Source organism: Quercus lobata, chromosome 10, assembly GCF_001633185.2.
Source record: "Quercus lobata isolate SW786 chromosome 10, ValleyOak3.0 Primary Assembly, whole genome shotgun sequence".
Taxonomy (NCBI): Eukaryota; Viridiplantae; Streptophyta; class Magnoliopsida; order Fagales; family Fagaceae; genus Quercus; species Quercus lobata.
The window spans coordinates 25,212,282-25,233,653 of record NC_044913.1 but is presented as its reverse complement, the minus strand read 5'-3'; the positions used below and the strand labels follow the sequence as shown (position 1 = coordinate 25,233,653).

Genomic DNA, 21,372 nt, shown 5'->3' with positions numbered 1-21,372 from the left:
TTCAGAATAGTAAAAATGTAGTCTCTAAGAACTTTCACAGTAGACATAGGCCGTCAAGCCGAATTATATTAATTATTTTCTTGCTTCCACCTTCTCTACTTAAATATTTTATTTGAACGTAGTATCAGAGCCATTTTATGACCTTCAATAGGGTCTAGAGCTTTATGAGCATACTTCCAATTTGTCAATTACTATTGATTGCAATGTGATTGGGCCCACTCAACATATATTACAACCTATACTTGTATATTTTTATATATTTAACAATGAGTCAAGCGCATGCATCTTTCTTATTGGTTGTTAATGTAAATAAACCAAATAGAAATCTCATGTCCCTTTTTTGTATTCCACTTTATGTTCCATCAATTATGACTTGTCATATATTCAAATTTTTTTTTTCATTTTAAACTTTGGTTATTTTATAAGGAACAAAAAAAAATTGTGGCAAGCAATGTTTAGCAAAGTAAAAAGAGAAATACAAAAAGTAAAACAGAGAGTTTTTATTCCAAATAAACCTCAAAGAGAAGAAATTAAATTGAGAAGGCTGCCAAAATTTTCCGTTATTTAATACCATAACGTGGTGGAACCACTGCGTGGAATTGACTAATTAATAGGTCATATTGTTGATGTTCATGTTGAACACTTAGGTATATTATTGAGGAGTGATTAGGGATGGCAACGTGAAATTGACTAATTAATATATAGGTCATATTGTTGATGTTGAACACTTGGGTATATTATTGAGGAGTGATATATTAGGGACGGCAACAAGACGATGGTTTTCTTCCACTCCATCCTCGTGGGTACTCACCCTCATCCTGCCACACTCAATTCGTTTTTATATAATTTGTTAAAAGTTTATTTAAAATATATCATGCATTAATAAAACGTATAAATAAAAACAGGCTCTAACATTACATCATCTTCTCAAAGCGTATAAAAATTCAAGTATTAAAAACATAAAAACAATTCAAAATTTCAAATATAACAATAGAAAAATTTTAAAAATTTAAAAATTTAAATCTTAAAACATAAAAATATAGTATAACAAATTCATTATAAATTTAAAGTTTGAAAGCTAAGCGTGCGCGCACACACATATGTATGCCTTATAAAAAATCTATAAAAAATATATTTTTTAATTGTTTAAATATAAACAACAGGTGTTCGGAGGAAAGATTTTAACTCTTGTCCCCACCCCATTTGGCTATGCAAGGTGGGTAAAACCTGCCCCATTAGGATGGATGAAGCAGGTACCCATGAGGGCAGGTTTAAATTGTCATTCTTAGGGGTGATGTTAGGAATATTATAAATTTTATTACATAATTTTTATAAACTAATGTGTCACCAATCATAAAAATAAAATAAAAATTTGACATTCATTTGTTATGTTTTGAAATCTTTCAATTACATTCATTATCATATCAGTTTGTGGATGTTATAAAGTAAAATTTGTAGTATCTTTAATATTTTTCTTTATTAAGAATGTTGCAGCACATGAGAAAATGACTATTCATCCTCGTGATCAAGATATTGCTCATTGCCTTGTTAGCTAAGCCTAATACCTCCCTAATTTTTAAAGGAAAGCATATATAACTTAATTAACAGTATTGCTTACGAACAGATATCAATCAATATGGTATCCAGTGTCACAGTTGCGCATGTGCAAACCCTTGTTTTTCTACATTTCCTCCTTTCTGTACAGTCTCATTGTTCAAAAATTTTAGATCTTATTTTTTAGTGGTAAGTTATACAAGCATTTAGTGAATTTTGAACCCTAGGACTTCATCCTCATTTTTTCCTTTACAAGAAGAGGAAGTTTCATTTAAGCTTAAGCAATTTTAGGTATCATGAAGTGAAATTTGCTTATACATTTGGGAATGACATTTGTTCCTTTAGATAGGATTAGGAAGTACTTCAAGATGCCATTTAATTATCACAAGAAATAATAAAGGACAAGGGCCAGTAGCAATAAATTGCAACATGAATCTTTGCCAAGCAAGCCACCATTATTAGATATGTTTGAATATTGTGTACTTGTAGGACCAAAGGAAGCAATACAGTTCGAGTAGAACCTGGAAAGGGTGATGGAGATGGAGTTACTGTTATAAATGGGATTAATGGATTTGGTGATGACGGAGATCCCAAGGGTGAGGCTGCACTATAATTTTGCTTTCCTGCATGAAAAGTGTTATTACTACAGCAGATAAATCAAGTTCGAAAATGCTAAAAGTTTGGTAACTATTGATGCTAGTTGTTACCTGGGCACTGGACATAAGAAGAGCTTGATAAACTGCAAAAAGAAATAAAACATGCATTACCATTTCAATGTTCAAAAAATTAAGAAAATTTGAAATAGAAAGAAAAGGATAAATTTATTTGGTGTAATGTTTCATATGTTTGATTCATTGAGTTTAACCTTAAGGAATGAAAGTTGCATTTGCAAAGATTTAGGGCCAATGCAAAACTTGGTTGGACTAAACCTTAAGGGTTCGTTTGGATTGAGGGGGGAAAGAGGGAAAGTGGAGAAGAGTAGAGGAAAGTTGGCTAAAAATACGCTATTTTTAGACAAAATCTACTCTATTTTATCATGCTCTCCCTCCCTCCTCCTCAATCCAAATGGACCATAAGTTGGCCTGTGTTTGTGTGAGTTATTAATTCTTTCATTTTCCCGTACATGCATTAGGATATATTAGATCTATCTTTTGTGTCTCACAGTAGCATTAATTCTCACACATTTTTTATTGTACATTATTCAAACATATCACCCATTAATTTCACGTTTTAAATGCAGACACATCAATAAAAATGTGAATATTGTGTGTGAAATTATAGACATTGCGTGCATAAAGTATATACTAATGAATGTGATAGAACAATTACTGTTGCCTTTTTACCTTCTGAAAATTTTGCCACCACTATGGCCACGGTACATACACGTGCTGACATTGCAACCAGCTGCTGTTTGATTCACATACGCATCACCAACAAAGAGATTAGATCCTTTGCACTGTAAATGAGAGCATGGGACAGCGATACCAGATGGAAAACATCGCAAGCTGATGAGAAAGAATACAAAAACAGAAGTGAAGATACATGCAGAACATGAAAAATAATAAATAGGAAATTTTTTTTTTCTAATGTAATTAGTGTGTAAATGTATGTTGCTTACTTGAGATCGGATGCTCCACAATTGCATTTGATGCAGTTGTTGGCAGTTAAAGCATACGAACCATTTGGCACAATTAGACTCTCATTGTACCAGTTAAGATTTTTCGAAGAACATGCTGCATTGATGATAAGTCTATGGAAGATTATTTTAATGAAGTTGGTATATCTATCAATGTGTGCAAAAGTGCAATTTAAGGTATTCTTGGCCATGAAAAAGCATAGGTTCATCTTAAAAACGATTACTTTATTTGCATGCAACTGCAGAGGCCAAACTCTTCTACTCAGATAACTGATTGCAGCTAGCACCTAAGGAACCAAATCAACCAATAAAAACAAGAACTTTTGCATTTCCTGCCAGGATATGAACACAGCCTAAATGTAATTCTTAAGGCTCTGCAAACCTTCAAACAGGCTTAATTGGTTCATGTACCATCACTCTCTATTCTGGGTTACTGAAGGTTGAGCAGCAGCTAAGCTTTGGGCAAATTAGCCTCTGCAAAAGGTAGGGAAGGGAACCAAAAACAGGTAATTATAAGGAGGAATCCATTTGTTTATATTATATATTAATACAGTGACAAGCCAAACCCTTTTTTTTTTTTTTTTTTGAGGAACAGCCAAACCAAATTATTATAGAATGTTTTGGACCACCCATATTTTCTAGTAGAGGGCATGCTACTAGCCAGTATGTAAAGGTTGTGTGATTTGCTGAAATTTAGTGAGTACAGCCTTCCTGCAACTAAATGTAACTGTAGGTGCATTTTTTGTTTCAAGGAAACTCATGTACTCCTTGACAATTTTTGCTTGTCCCACATTGGAAAGATATCTTTCCTCTTTCTACCTTGTAAGGGATGAACTTACTCTTACTCCATTGGTTCATCCCTTATAAGGTAGAAAGAGGAAAGATATGTACTCTTACTCCATTGGTTCATCCCTTATAAGGTAGAAAGAGAAAAGATATCTTTCCAATGTGGGACAAGCAAAAATTGTCAAGGAGTACATGAGTTTCCTTGGGTACTCTTACTCCATTGGTTCATCCCTTATAAGGTAGAAAGATGAAAGATATCTTTCCAATGTGGGACAAACAAAAATTGCCGAGGAGTACATGAGTTTCCTTGAAGCAAAAAATGCACCTACAGTAACCATAAAAGTGTGTGCGCTCAAGTATGTACCTAACAATTTTGACTTTTGTCTTCTATATTTTTTGTTATTATTGTTATATGTATGTAGTATTATATATCCTTTTGGTTGGAGGTGTCAATTGAAGATTTTAGCATGTAGTTTCGCAACAATAATACCCTTTAACCCAGAAATATATGAATATGCAAAACGTCTACCACATTCACTTAACCAAAAAAAGAAAGTGTGCCACATTCCAAATTCTTGACCAGACAAAAAGAAAAAGTGATCATAATAGGAAAATCTTGTTACACACTCGATATTGCACACACTATATATGCTCCCTTTAAAATCATGTATTAAGACACCATTTCAGTTAAAATTACAAAATTGTATAAAAACACGATTTCATAATTTTTATTGAAATCATGTTTTGAAACATAATTTCAATCTACGTGATAGTGTGTATATGGTGAATGTGTATGAAATAAGAAGTGTAATTAGATAATCATTACTCTCACAATTTTACACATGTATAATAAGAAGTGTAATTAGATAATAATCATTACTCTCACAATTTTACACATGTATAGAGGAGAATTTATTGGCTTCCGTACTGACCAGACCAATTTTTCTTGATCAGTAAGTTCAATTTCTTATTTTTTGGTAAGTAGCTAGATCAGTAAGCACATGTCATAGCAAGCACCTAACATCAACATAAAATCCTCAAATCTGAGTGTCATAAACTAAGCTCTACTAACCTGAAATTGGAATGGCTAATATGTCTCCCTGATCAATTGCCGGTTGTCCAAGCCCATTGATAGCCTTCAAGTCCATAACAGTTGTGCCGAATTCAAGTCCTATGCTGCTCAAGTTCTCTCCACTTTGCACCACATATGACATGTACACTGTGGTGACCCCATTGTTACTATTGTTGAAGCATGTACACGGCAATGGTATCACTAGGCTCTGCCTGTTCAACAATGGGTTACTGGCATTAATACCATTCACAATTGTAATTTGCTCAGCACTAACAATCCCACCATATCCATGTGATACAGATTCTGCAGTGTCAGCTTCCTGGACTCTATAAGTGGTTGACATAGACCATCGGATACCATCCACGCATGGACATGAAATGGGTACTTTCACATGAAAGTTAGCTCGAAGAATCTGATTCCCTAGTGATGGTATTTCAGGGTTGATGGAGTTAGCAGCTAGGATATCAGAAATATTTACTTGGAAACGAGATGCAATCTCAGAGATCTTAGAGTCCCATGGCAAAATATAAGAGAGAAGAGAGGTGCATGAGTCTGAAGAGCTACATGGTTCGATTACAGATTTTGCATGTATTAGAGAAAGAGTAAGAATGAAGAATGAAAGAATTGGAAGGACTAGAGGAGGAAGAAGTTGAACTAGATTTCTCATTTAACTTTTTTGTAAGTTGCTAGAATTGTGTTGGAATAAGATAGTGCAGTGTGTTAAAGATGTTATCCTTATCATTCATTCAATAATTTTGGAATGATGTTGTTAGGTGTATGTATCATAACTACGAGGCACAAGGTGACATCCTGGATAGTTGAAGAGACTTTGAAAGGAGGATATAAATCATATGATGATATGGTACTTATCTAACTCACTCACAGTCACAGCTAAGCCGAGACCAACCAGTCATATTGGTACAATGAATGTTATTGTTCCCAAAAACAATTGCGCAATAGATCATGCCATTTCTTTCTCCAGGTAAAAGGGGAAAAGTACAAGATCCTTAAAATGATGGGTACCAAATTAGAATTTTTGTTACATCATAGCAACAATAGTAAAAATGAAAGAACAAAATTTATTTTAAGTTATATGACAATGTAGCGACTTAATTAAGATGTGTTTGTTAGATTCTATTCTTGATGTGAATTTCATGTAAACAAACAGAAGCAAATGTTCATATTTTTAATTTAATTAATCTTAACAATTTATATCTACTGTATTTTTATAACATGTACGTAATATATTTGAAACTAATTACTCAAAAAAAAATTTGAGGAAAATAATTACTCAAATATAACAACACCATATATTATATCTCACTATTTCAAGTAGACATGGCAAAACGGGTCAGAAAATTCTGATCCGACACGACCCGACCTGAAAAATACCTGACCTGAACTCGATTTTTTTGACCCGAAGCAAAAACGGGTTGACCTATGACCCGACCCGGGTTTTTGCGGGTCAACCCGACCCGAACCCGAACCATTTTTTTTTTAAAAAAAAATTTTGGTAAAAAAAAGAGTAAAATTAAGACAATATTGGTTTAATTGTTTATTGTGAGTTTTAAAGAAACAATTGATACATTTACATAACTGCATGCAAATTAATTGAAAGATAAATGCATGTGGTTGAGCATTCTATAATGAGTAAAGATTTTTAGATATCAAATAGCGAAGTACATGCCAAGATAATCTTTAGAGTTAAAAATATAGATTTAAAATTGTAGACATGTGTGAGAAACATTCACAAGTGTGAAAATAGTGAAGCCAAAGTATCAAATTAGCATAAATTATGAATGCTTAGACCTATTTTTTAACAATTTATGTTCAAAATAAACGGCTTTTCAAAATAAATTATGATATTTCTTAGAGTATGTGTTGCTTAACAATGATATGATGTTCATAAAAAAGACCATATATAAATAAGTAAGCCATCAAACTTTAATGTATATCCCAAATTGAAATAGAGTGTCGACCACAATTGATAATAGATTATGTGGGGCCCAGTAATTTGTGGCCCTGGCCCATTTTTGCATTGGGGCCCAAGGCTCGAGCCGAGGAAGAGTATAGCCGAAGATAGGTGATAAAAGTCCAAATAGCCTTGAGACATAGCCGAGGATGATTCTGTCCTTGGCATATTCGAGGTCCCCCTGGAAGGAAGGGCAAAAAAGATATAGGAACAGTTTGGAAAAAAATCTAAAATATCTATGTCAATAAAGAAGGAGACGCTGGATAGTATAATGACCTAGGACAAAGGGAAAGCTACCATTACTGCCATTCAATACTCTGCACCTAACAGAACCATACTCTTCAGCTTTTACAACCACCCCCAACCACTTTGGGTATGGGCTGATGGGACAAATATCAGTCCTAGAAAGTCGAACTTACACGTGGACGTTGGATGAGGGATACAGGCTAGTATAAAAGGAAAAGTAAGCAATCCAGAAAAGAGGCTGGGAAAAATGGCCAAAAACCAGAGCCTCCTAGCCCGCCTCTTGGAGAAAGACTCCTAGAGCGAACACGATTTAACTATGTATGAACACCACGAAAAATCCACTGTCTGGTGACCAAGGCCTAGCCTTTCAAACCCACGCTCTATAAATGATATTGTTGGGGACTATTTACGTGCGAACTCAATATCATTTTGGGTCGTTACAAATCGTGTCCTTACAGATTATAAAAATTAATTTTCAAGATTGTAAATTTCTTATATGTTTTTATTCTTTATCAAATGAGTTATCCAATAAGTCATTTGTAATTTTATTTTATGTTTTGGGATGTTATTATTGTGTAGAAATAAAACTTATGTATTTGTTTTACTTATCTTTGTGTTATTTTGTTTTAGATAACAATATTAGGATTTGTATAATTTTAAAATTATTGAATAAGTATTAATAAGTTAACTGAGTTCATTCTTGATATAAGTTGTGAATTCAAAATAATGCATTTTACATTAAGTAATTTGTTGCATAACTTTCCAAATGGCAAATACATGTTGTTTTCTTTATAATTTAAAAAAAAAAAAAAAAATCATGTGAAAAATACGGGTCAACCCGACCCAACCTGACCCGACCCGCAACCCAATTGACCCGAACCCGTTTTCAACCCGCTTAAAATGACCCGTTTTTGACCCCATGACCCGTAACCCGATTGACCCAACTCGAACCCAACCCGACCCGCCCGTTTTGCCATGTCTAATTTCAAGATACATTAACCCATAATGTCTCCATTCATGGGACATCGTATATAAAGGGGGACTTTCAATGCATACAAAATTGATGGACTTGAACAATGACTTTCCTGTGATTAATTGTTAGGTATTCATGGAACATTAATGTTAATATGATATTCCACCCACCAATAAATACAAGCTATTCAATAAAAGAATTAACTTTTTCATGTTATTTTAGAGTCTATATAATACCATTATATTAAAATAACCTAGATTAGGCCCTTTTCGAGGACACCTAAATGATATGCTCAATTAGGGTTGTCAATGTTCGACTCAACTCGCGAACACGACACGAATCCAACACAAGTTTTTGCGGGTTAGGGTTGGGCCTTAATAAGTTTGGGTCATAAACGAGTCGACCTGAAATTGACATGATAAGAAACATGTCATAAGCGGGTCAACCCGCATAACTCGGAATAGACACGTTTGACACGACAATTTATTTGTGTCAACCCGAAATGACCTACTTAACACAACCCGTTTAACTCGTATTACAAATAAATATTCATTTTATTTAGATTTTTCAAATACCAATCCAACATATATTTTTTAAAAATAAAAGTGAGTAATTACAAAAACTTATAAAGGATATAATTGGAAATTGAAATTTTACAAATCCTAGATCTCTAAATCCTACAAACCCTAAGGGTACGTTTGGTACACTGAATAGGGATTACGACAGGAATCGTAATTTTTATTACTAGGAATAAAATGTGTTGTAATATAATAACTAAACTTATTCATTAGTTTGGTTGTAAGTTATAACATTATAATGAAACTTAACATTTATTTTAGGAAATTTTTTACTCATACAATTATATATCCTTAAAAATTGTTATTTTTAAATTTAAAAGAGATATGTGTTATTTTTTATGATTTTTTATTTTTATAATTATTAGATATATATATATATATATATGGAAAGTTTGTTTACTTGGAAATATATTAATTTTTGAAATTATTACACTTACTAAGGAATAGCTAATACAACATTTTAAAGAGGAATAATTATTCCTCATTTTGAAGAATAGCTATTCATAAAGAATGATTATTCCTTATAATAAAAACATAATCAAACTAAAGAATAACTAAATCATAGGAATAACTATTACATTACAGCGCCTATTACAGTCTACCAAACATGCCCTAAATCTCTAAACTTTCTTAAAAATATCTAATTTTATTTTTTTTATTTCAGCTATACTACTCACTCTACTATCTTATAAACTCATGCCCAATTCTCAAACTTAAAGTCTCAAACCGGTTATTGCTCTCTCTCTCTCTCTCTCTCTCTCTCTCTCTCTCTCTCTCTCTCTCTCTCTCTCTCTCTCATGTGTATAGTGAGTTTTAGAATTAAAGAAAACTGCTTTCTTGATATTTCAAAATTCTTAGTAATTTTTTTTTGCATAATATTTTTATTCTATAAACTTTGAACCCATATGCCGTTATTAATATATGAGATATATTAATTTTTAATTAAGGCCACGGTTGTAGCTTTTGTCTTGTGCTGTGTGTATTTTTTTTTACAATTGGACATCGTCTGCATATCTTGCAAGTGGGTTTATTGAGATAGTTTATAAACTAGATCTGATGGGTATTGCTTTTAAAACTATTGAGGCATGATCATATTTTGTAATTACTAATACTAATATATATTTTTGGTATAGAACTTACACAAATGATATTGGATGAGCTTGTGGAAGATATTATGAATTTGGATATCAATAAAGAATCTATGGATGATAATCTTAGTCATAGTTAGGATTAGTTTACTATTTGCTCCAATTCTTTCAATATTGATATTTAGCATCTGGCGAGTTCCAATGATATTATATTTTTGTTAAATTATGTTATTTTATTTTTGTTAAACTATGTTATTTTGAATTTGGGTTGAAGTTTATGCACTTCTTTTAGAGTGTAAAGAATTTATTTTTAAATGAATGTTATATTTTTGTTGAACTATATTATTTTGAACGTGGGTTGAAGACTTGAAATGTATGCACTACTTTTGGGATGTAAAAAAAATTATTTATAGATGGATGTTATATTTAATATTATGTAGATTCAAATGAATTGTGTTACATTCGTGTCAACCCAACACGACTCGCTTATTAAGTGTGTCAAATGGGTTGGGTGAAGTCAACCTGCCTTATTAACAGGTCGGGTTAGAATTGAAGGATCATGACACGATTATTAAATAGGTCGAGTTAGGGTTGAGCCATTTAGTCGAATACCCCTACCTTAACACGACACGAATCCGACACGCTAACCCGAATTGACACATCTAGGCTCAATGGACTTAAAGAACTTATCATAAATCCAAAGATCCCAAGTACCATCCATCATAATATTGGTCCATGAGACTTCTACGATGGCTCATGGGTAAAGAGTGGAATAGTCATTGTCAAAGCTAAAACACCACTTTCTTATATATATGACTTAAGGTATGTTTGGTAGACTGTAACAGTAATTATATAGAAAAAAGAATAAGTATTACAAGTAATATAAGACGTTGTAATGTAATACTTATTACTAGTCATTTATTTGGTGACAACACAATAATATAACCTTGAAGACAATGGAGTGAAAGCATTATAAATCAAATTTAAGATATATTTTAGGAAATATCTTGCTCATATAATTATATTTCTTAAAAGTTAATATATATTTTTTTAAAATTGAAAGAGATATTAGTTATTTTTTATGATTTTTTATTTTCATAATTGTTATGTGCATATGGAAAATTTATTTATTTGGAAATATATTAATTTTAAAAATTAATACACCTACTAAGGAATAACTATTACAACCCTTTTAGAGATGAACAGTTATTCCTCATTTTAAAGAATAGCTATTTATAAGGAATGACTATTCCTTATAATAGAAACATAACCAAACTACTGAATAACTAAACTATATGAATAACTATTACATTATAGTATTTATTACAGTCTACCAAACATACCCTAAGGTACACTTTGGTACACTAGATTAATCAGAGAATAAAATGTGATATAATGGAATAGTTGTTCCTAGGGATGTTCGTAGTGTAGTAAGGTGCGGTTTTAAGCCATTTTTAGCACTACACTATTCTTTATTTTTGTGGTCACATGTGTGGTATAGTGTGGTGCAGTGCGGTTTAGAATTTAATCAAAACCATAACCGCACAGCACCTCATTTTTGCGGTCACATGTACGGTATGGTGTATAAGATGCAGTTTGAACAACTTGAAGTCGATATATTTTTTAAATTTTGGGTTTTTCCTACCCAACCCAAAACTAATTTTCCCTTTGTTTTGGGCCAAGTTTTAAACTATTGAGCTAATTTTTCCTTATTTTGGGCTGGCTTTCCTAGTCAACACTTGTTAGAGTTATCAAACTTTTTTTTTTTTTTTTTGAAAACTAGGGTTATTGAACTATTAATAATATATTTAATATTAAAAATAAATAAATATATTAATATATAGAGAGGGTGTGGAGTGGTGCGATTTGTGCGGTTTTCTTATTATAAAGCTACAAACCGCACTGTACCATGCGGTGCGATGCACTGATACTTGCAGTGCGGTTGTGCCACTTTGTGAGCAGTTTTGGTGTGGTTTTTGCGATTTGTGCGGTTTGGTGAACACCCCTAGTTGTTCCTAATAATATGTTTGGTTGGAAAATAGGACTAAAATCATACATCTATATGTTAAAACATAAGAATTTCATAATTATTATGCACATATTGATAGCTTGTATTAAAAAAAAAAAAAAATTTAAAAGTTATTAAATGTATTAAGGAACATAGTTGTCAAAACGTGAATCGTACCGTGAATCGATTTTTAATTTTTCCGTACCGTGTATTGTAAGATACATAAACACTTAATAAAGTTTATAAAAAATTTATAAATATACATATATAAAGGGTATATTCATTATAAGTTTTGAATATATTCAACTAATGACTAATTTATTCATCACTTATGTAATAATATTTAACAAGCTAACTAAATAAATCAAACCAGCATGTATTTATAACGTATACATTCAAATTGCTTAAATTCAAAAGTGATAATATATTACAAATGACCCAAAAATAATAATTTACTTTCATCATCATATTGTCTAATCAACTCCATCTAAGTCAATGTTATTATTACGTTTTTCATTTGCAAATTTATTTCTTCATTAAAATTTTATTCATCGTCATTAACATTTACTTTATCTTCTTGTTCTTTTTATTTCAATAATTAAAAAAAAAAAAATCTTCTTGGCATTCTAGTTTCTTGGACTTAAAACAATAATGAAAAAATAATAATTATATTGTCAATTAATATCTTATTTATAATATAGAAAATAAATTTGTAAATATTAAAGTGTAGTGTAACTATGTATTGTATAGCTACAAACCACGGTGTCGGGGGTTCGAATCCCTCCTCGCCCACAACCGGCCAAAAAGGGAAGGGCCCTTACCCCTGGGGTAGGAAAATCATGATCGGGATAGCAGACCCAAAGCTATGGAACTTGGGTGTGGGTCTTTTGTCGAAATGTAATGGCCTTACTTTTTCTTTTTATTTATCATTAATTTAATGGTGTATTAATTAAATATAGTATGTATACCTGAATCAGCATATTGAGCTTGATCCTTTCTCTTTCTCGAGAGTCCCCTGGAAATAGAAATGGGCTAGAGCTCCTAATCGTTTCTAAGGAATTTCTACCTTTTGGATCGAACTAGGAATCATACATTCACTGAATGACTCGACAACCAGGTATTTCACTTACTTGCACATAAGCAAGCCGTCAACAGTCCCTATAGATCTATTTTATGATCTTAGCTACGTGTGTCTAGACTTAGTTCCCAGTGGGTGCAGGCTTCATCGAAAGGCTCTCCGCCTCGTGGCATTCTTGGATTTGCTTGTATATTAAAGTGTAGTGTAACTATGTATTGTATAGTCCAAATTTTGTAGGAGAAAGAAAGGGAAAAAACTTTATGAATATGTTATTTTATTAGGCTAAATTAAGTAACATAATAATTTTGTGCTAAAAAAAAAAGTCTAACAATTTGTTAGATTCAAATAAAAGTACAAATTTTAACATAAATTATCATTTTAAGGCATTTGTCTATGTATCGTACGATATGTACGATTTTATGATACAATATGATTCATACGATACACATAATGTATCATACGATTCATGAGCACTTACGATATGCCGATATAATACGGAACTTTTTACATATGATACCATACATATCGGACGATACTGACAACTATGTCAAGGAATGACTATTACATATATATTTACATTTCTTTTAGAGAGGAATGACTATTCCTCAATTAAAGAAATTAGTGTGTAACCCCGTGCATGTGCACGGGTACAATTAAAAACAATCTTAACATGCTGATATGATACGGAACTTTTTACACATGATACCATACATATCGGACGATACTGACAACTATGTCAAGGAATGGCTATTACATATATATTTACATTTCTTTTAGAGAGGAATGACTATTCCTTAATTAAAGAAATTAGTGTGTAACCCCATGCATATGCATGGGTACAATTAAAAACAATCTCAATTACGTAGTTCAAATTATACATTTTTTTTAGAAGAGATTCAAATTATACATGATATTAGTTTACACATTTTTTAAACCATACATTTCTAAAATATGTAATGGTTTCTCATTATATACATACATACATACATACATACATACATATATATATAAATATATATATATATATATATAATTTTGAATTTAATTGAATTTAGATTCTTCGATTTTTGTACCTAATAATTCATTTGCCACAAAAATTAAAAAAGTTAGATGGATATATGGCTCAAAATTGGACTCTAATTGAAATTCAATTTAGAATCTAATTGAATTTGGATTTTTCGATTTTTACACTCAATAATTTACTTTGCACAAAAATTAAAAATTAGATGGGACACAAAATTGAGAATCCAATTGAAATCTAATTGGATTTTCTTTGAACTTTGACTTTTAATATATATATAGATAACTATTCTATGTAATAAAAATCCAACCAAACGATTGAATAGTTATTCCATTTGTTTGTTGGTGTGGATTACTAGCAGGTAAGTAGGGATATAAGTGATCAAATTGTTCATAAATAAATCATTCTTGGCTTAATAAAAAAACTCGTTCACATTCGTTTTTTATTTTTTATTTTTAAAGCCAAACTTGAGTTTTTAGTTTTATGCTTGTTTAATAAACAAGGCAAGTTAAAGTAAAAATAATAATAATAAAAAGTTCACAAGCAGGCTTGTGATTAATAGGGCTCGGTTGTTTGTTTTTTTTGTTTTTTTTTGTTTTTGTTTTTAAGCTTAAGCGTATGCTCATTTATGGACTTGGGTGATAATCTTTGTATGAACTTTAATTGGGAATTTGAGATCACTCATTCAAACCAATGGGCATACTAATATGCTTAAAATTGGCTTGATAATATACTTATATTGGATCTCAAGTTCAAGAGGTTGATATTGAGCTTGAATTTGAGCTCGAGCTTAGTCAAGCCAAGCTTAGGCTTTTGGATTTTTTACAAGCTCAAACTCGAACATTGTATGTAAGCTTGGCTCAATTTTGAGCTAAGTTTAAATGGAGATTTTTGCCATTTAATATGATTTTAGCAATTATTTTGTTAGTTGGCATGTTTTTGAAACATTTTAGTAAACTAGCATCTTGAGCCTTAAAGACTCGTGTTCTGTAAAGAAACTCAAGTTCCAAGTTGACGTGGGTAAATAATCCATGTAGAACTTGAGTCTCTATCAGACTTAAGTTCCATAGAGTGTACAAAAAGAAGCAGATTGAGGAGAAGAGGAAGATTTGAAGAAGAAGAAGAAGAACCCACAACCTCAACACGCACAAACCTATACCCAACGGCAGTAACTCTAAGACTCGAGTTCCATGTGAATTTTTTCTTCCACATCAAATTGCCAACACTTGGAACTCGAGGCTTAGAGACTTGAGTTCCTTCACTGAACTTGAGTTTCAAAGCCTCAAGATCAAGGTTATCAGGATTGAGATCCTACACGGGATCGGTGAGAGGGTTCAGAGTTCAAATCGTAGGATCGACACGAGAATCGTAAGATCATACTTTTTGATTTAAAAAATTTATATACTAAAAATACCTATAATTATAATTTAAAATATGCATTAAAAAAATATTACAAGAAATTAGTTTTTTACACAAATTAGCAAAATCACTAATAAAAGGCAAAGTACCAAATTACAAATACATAAACAAAGTTCAAAGTTCAAAAGGTACAAGTCACAAATACAAAGTTCTAAGTTAAACATCTCAGAGCATACATAGTGTCTCATATAAACAACTCAAAACAAATAACAATGTCAATATCAAATGTTTCACATAAAAAAAAAAGTTTCAAACAACACCACAAACACACTCAATCATTATGACCAAATTTTTGGTTATCTTGGATGGGTTGCTCAAAGTATGGTTGATCATTATAAACAACATTCTCATCATTGTTAGTAGAATTACAAAAAAAGAAAGAATCACCTTTGTCGTCGATGGTCTCTCTCTCAATGGCGTCACCATCGGATTTTTCAGCTTCTCACACTCTTCTTCTACTCTCTAGTGGTCTAGTCTCTTCTCTTCTCTTCTATCTTTTGTGATTTTGTTTATTAGATTAAGATGACGATTCACGTGAGCCTTAGGGTTTTATTTATTTATTTTTACATATATATATTTTTAATCAATTTGAGCTATGGTCATTGGGTTGATCTATTGATTACATTTGTTTTTCTTAGTTTGGGGTCTTTGGGCTCCATTTAGAGGCTTGAAATAAGCAAAAAAAATAAAAAAATCCATTATAGTACATGATCTTTAGTATCGTTATGAAATCGAGATCCTATAAGATCCTAAAATCTAGATCAAGAGGATTTCACTTTAGTAGAGATCCTAGTAAGATCTAGGACAATTTAGGGATGTAAAATCTTAGGATCTTAAGATTCTAAGATCCAGATCGGTATACTGATAACCATGCTTGAGATGCTGATTTACAAAATAATTTTGCAAACATGGCAATTGACTAAATTGTTCCAAAACTTATGTTAAATGCCAAAAAAATCAAGCTTGGAAAAATTTGCCAAATAACACGTTTTTAGAAATATTTTAGGAGAATAGCACCCAAATGAAGTTATTTAGTTATATAGCACATTTTTTGGAACTCCAATTTATCAAAATCGAGTTTAGGCTGGAACTTGAGTTTGACACACTCAAATTCCAATCAGTATGGGTTTATACTACTTGAAACTTAAGTTTCCTTATTGCTTGGAACTCGAGTTTGTCAAATTTGAGTTTGAGGCTTTGTTTGAGAGGAGGGAATGAAATGAAATGGAAATGAATGAAAAGAATAATTTTAGAATATTCTTCTATTTCCTTGTTTGGGAGTTTTAATGGAGTGAATGGAAAGTCCATTCCCTTATTTGGGAGTTTAAGTGGAAGGGAATGAAGTGGGTAGGATGGAACACTCATTCCTCTCTATTCTCTTAAAATCTCAAATTTTCATTTCCCCCAAAATTGGGAGGAATATGAGGGAATGAAATTAGATTTAATGATTTTTTTACTAAAACTCCCAAAATACTCCTATATATTCAACTCTTTATTTTAAAATAGGGGTCTAATAGTAATATTGTCATAAAATAATTCCATTTCATTCCTTCTGTGTTACTCCCAAACAAGATTACTTACATTCCATTCATTTTCGTTCCTTTCTATTCCTTTATTTTAAAACATCCAATCAAGGTTATTTACTTCCATTCTATTTCATTCTTTTCCATTCCTTTCCCTTACTTAAATACATTCCATTCCTTTCCATTTCCTTATGATTATTCCATTCCATTCCCTTTTGAACTCCCAAACGAAGCCTAAGTTAAAACTCAAATTCAAGTTCTAAAAATGTGCTACAACTGAATAAGTTCGTTTGGGTGCTACTCTCCTAATATTGTTCTAAAATTGTGCCCAGATTTGGCACATGTAGCTCATCCCAAGCTTGGACAAAAGTAAACTACTTTCTACAAGGGTTGTTTGAGATTTTTTTGCAAAATAACACCATTTTGCTAACAATTTTGTTAGTTAGCAACATTTCCAAACTATTTAGGAAACTAGCATCTCGAGTCTGTTAAACTTGAGTTCCCGTAGCAACTCAAGTTTAAGAGACTCGATTTCTGTGTGTTGGCAAAGCTAAGGTGGATTAAAAATCCATGTGGAACTCGAGTCTCTAAGACTCGAGTTCCTATAGACCATCTTCTTCCTTCCCTATAGACCATCCAAACCCATTTCTCAAAATCCCAAACCCAAAAATCACGATCTCGAATCGGATTAAAAACCCGAACCCAAAAATCACGATCTTGGCATTGGAGCGACTTGGGTTTGTTGATCTCGGCACCAAAGGTCCATTTTCTATGCTTTCTGATTTGGTTTGTCTCTTGATTCGTTTTCTGCATTTTCTAGGTTGGTCTGTCTTTGATGGAATATTTTTTGTTGTGGGTTTGTGTTTTCTGGGTGTTTTCTGGATTAATGTTTTGGGTTTTTTCTTTTCTGGTTGGTCTATTTGTGTTTTCTGGGTTGCTGTTCTATGCTGTTCTGTGTTTTTGTGTTGGTCTGTGTTGAGTTTTTTGGGTTGCTGCATTATGTGATTTTTGGGTTAGTGCACTTTACGTTTTCTAGAGGGAACTCGAGTCTTAGAAACTTGAGTTCCATGTGGATTTTTTTAATTTAGCTCCGCTACGCACCTCATGAAAATCGAGTCTTCGAAACTTGATTTGCTATAGTGAACTCGAGTTTCAAAGACTCGAGATGTTAGTTTTTCTAAATAGTTTAGAAATGGTACTAATTAGTAACATTGTTTGAAATTGGGTGTTTTTATAAAAAAAATCTGAGTTGTTTGACACTGTTGTTTAAACAATAATTTTCAGTGTCCAACAATAACCCAAAAATCACGATCTCGAATCGGAGAAAAAACCCAAACCCAAAAATCACGATCTTGGCATTGGAGTGACTTGGGTTTGTTGATATCGGCACCGAAGGTCCATTTTCTGTGTTTTCTGGTTTGGTTTGTCTCTTGATTCGTTTTCTGCATTTTCTAGGTTGGTCTGTCTTTGATGGAATATTTTCTGTTGTGGGTTTGTGTTTTCTGGGTTGGTCAGTTAGTGTTTTCTGGATTGATGTTCTGGGTTTTTTCTTTTCTGGTTGGTCTATTTGTGTTTTTTGGGTTGTTGTTCTATGCTGTTCTATGTTTTTGCGTTGGTCTGTGTTGAGTTTTTTGGGTTGCTGCATTATGTGATTTTTGGGTTAGTGCTCTTTACGTTTTCTAGAGAGAACTCGAGTCTTAGAAACTTGAGTTCCACGTGGATTTTTTTAATTTAGCTCCGCTACGCACCTCATGAAAATCTAGTCTTTGAAACTTGATTTGCTATAGTGAACTCAAGTTTCAAAGGCTCGAGATGTTAGTTTTTTTAAATAGTTTAGAAACGGTACTAATTAGTAACATTGTTTGAAATTGGGTGTTATTTATAAAAAAATCCGGGCTGTTTGACACTGTTGTTTAAATAATAATTTTCAGTGCCCAACAATAATAACACTTCTAATACATATTTCCATAACACTGAAAATTGAATAACAATAATTAAGCACGACTACTGAATTTGGGGTTGTTTGAAAGCACAAGAAACTTGGGCTGCTTCAAAATTACAACTACTAAATTTGGATGTTCATCTTGGCTCTTTTATGGATCTGTTATGGCTTGTTATGATGACTAATGAGTTAGGAAAGGAAAAATGTTCACAGGTAGTCACAATGGCTTGGGTACTTTGGAGTAACAGAAATGAAATCCTCTATGGTGGAGAAGGCAAAACAGGTCCGACCATGGCTCTTTGGACAGCACATTATCTTCAGGAGTACTGGTCTGATACAGATTCATTCTTTCAAGCTACATCAGAACCGGTTCAGCACATACCTGTTGCACAACAACAGCCTCTGCTTTCGGCCTGGATTCCTCCTTCAGTGGGTTTATTAAAAATCAATGTAGATAGGGCTCTTTTTTTCATCAAAGAAGCTAGCTGGGATTGGTGTTGTGATTAGAGATGTGGAAGGCAGATTAAAGGCCGCTTTATGCAGAAAAATTACAACTCTATTGGGATCACTTGAAGTTGAAGCTAAGGCCTACGAGGTTGGTCTATTGCTGGCAAGGCATTTGGGGCTGCGAGATGTTGTGCTGGAAGGTGATTCCTTGATAATCTCCAATGCTCTCAAGCTACTTACACTACCACCCTCTTCTGTTGGTGCTATTATGGAAGGCATTCATGAGTTAGATGCTGAAATTGGTGTTATTCATTTCTCTCATGTACGTAGGACTGGCAATAAGCCAGCCCATATTTTAGCAAGACAAGCTCAAAACTTTGTCAATGATGTAATTTGGATTGAAGAGATTCCTTGCTGTATTCAGCAAGCTCTTATCCAGGATGTATTTGTACTATGATGTTGTTATAATAATAGTTTCGGTGTGTTTTCTATCCAAAAAAAAAAAAAAATCTATATATATATATATATATAAAACCGAAGCCTTTGCTGGCACTACAATTTTTCACGTCAGCACAATATTTAAAAAAAAAAAATATATATATATATATATATATATATAAAACCGAAGCCTTTGCTGACACCACAATTTTCCATGTCAGCACAATATTTAAAAAATAAAAATAAAAACATTATAACTCCTCAAAACCCTAACAACCTTACCCCTCTCTCAAGTTAAGAAATATAAAGTCATGATTTCTGCAAACTCTCAAAATAAAAACATTATAACTCCTCAAAACCCTAGCAACCTTACCCCTCTCTCAAAACAACTTCTCTCCATTGCTGCCTAAAGAGAAAGGTGGGGATTCAAACCCAAAATTTATTATTTTTTCAAGATCTACAACGCACAGTATAGATTTTAGCTTATAAAGTTCAGCTTTTGTAAGGTTAGTTTTGTTTATATATTAATTAATACATAGTACTTTGTTCACCATTGAATACTCATATAATCAATTTCCAATTCAGTGTTCAAGAATTAAACCAAAATTCTAACTGCGCTATCATAAAATATTATTATTGGTATGAATTTTATGGAGTTGCGGTATTCCGAAATTAAACCAAAATTCTTTTAAATTATCTATAATATTTTGTCCTTCGAAAATTTTCTCTCTTTGATTTTACTATATTGTGTTTCTTAAGCTATAGAGAGATTTTCTTTGGTTTCTGCAAACTTTCTTTCTCCAGATGTAGGAAGCCCTAAATGCACGGTATAGCATTCAAGATCTACAACTCATAGTATAGACTTTAGCTTATAAAGTTCAGCTTTTGTAAGGTTAGTTTGTTTATATATTTTGGTAGAGAAACATGTTCAATGTGGTACGGCTTAATAATCACATTAATAGCCAATAGTTAATACCATTTGCAAATTCAATTCATGGAGTTGCAATTTTCATTAAATCGTTCTATGGCTTGAAGCGCTTGCATTTTAACAAATTGGACATGTCTTTAAAGTCCTTTTATTTCTTTGGGGAAAAAAAAAAGAGGAGAGGATATGTTAAAACTTGGCATCATCAACTTATAAGAGAGGATATGTTCTTAGATGGTAGGAATAGGACAAAATGGTTACACGTTTGTTACGCCTGATTGCCAAAAATTGCTCATAAAGATGTATGCACATGATCTACTTCCCTTTGCTTTTAGTGAAAGATTAAATGCACGCCAATGTTGAGATCAACCACTCTAAAAAAATAGTCTGTGCAATCATAAAATATTATTATTAGTATGAATTTTATAGAGTTGCGGTGTTCAGGAATTAAATTTTAAGGTTCAGTTGCACAATATGTGTAAATTCTTCAGAAGGCTACTTTAAATAGTAAATTAATATGTCTCTTACATTTGAGTATTAGTTAAAATTATTTTCAAATGATTGTACCAATAAAGGTGAATGTGTATAAATTTTGTTTAACTATCCGTGCCTCGACTAGTAATAATAATTAAGCACGACTATCAAACTGCTAAAAAGTATAAAAAC

At 32.2% G+C, this 21,372-nt stretch overlaps 1 pseudogene; it reads right to left on the bottom strand.

The window, feature by feature from the left end:
• Nucleotides 1–1,921: 1,921 nt before the first annotated feature.
• LOC115962428 lies at nt 1,922–5,715 on the bottom strand (annotated as a pseudogene).
• Nucleotides 5,716–21,372: the final 15,657 nt, after the last annotated feature.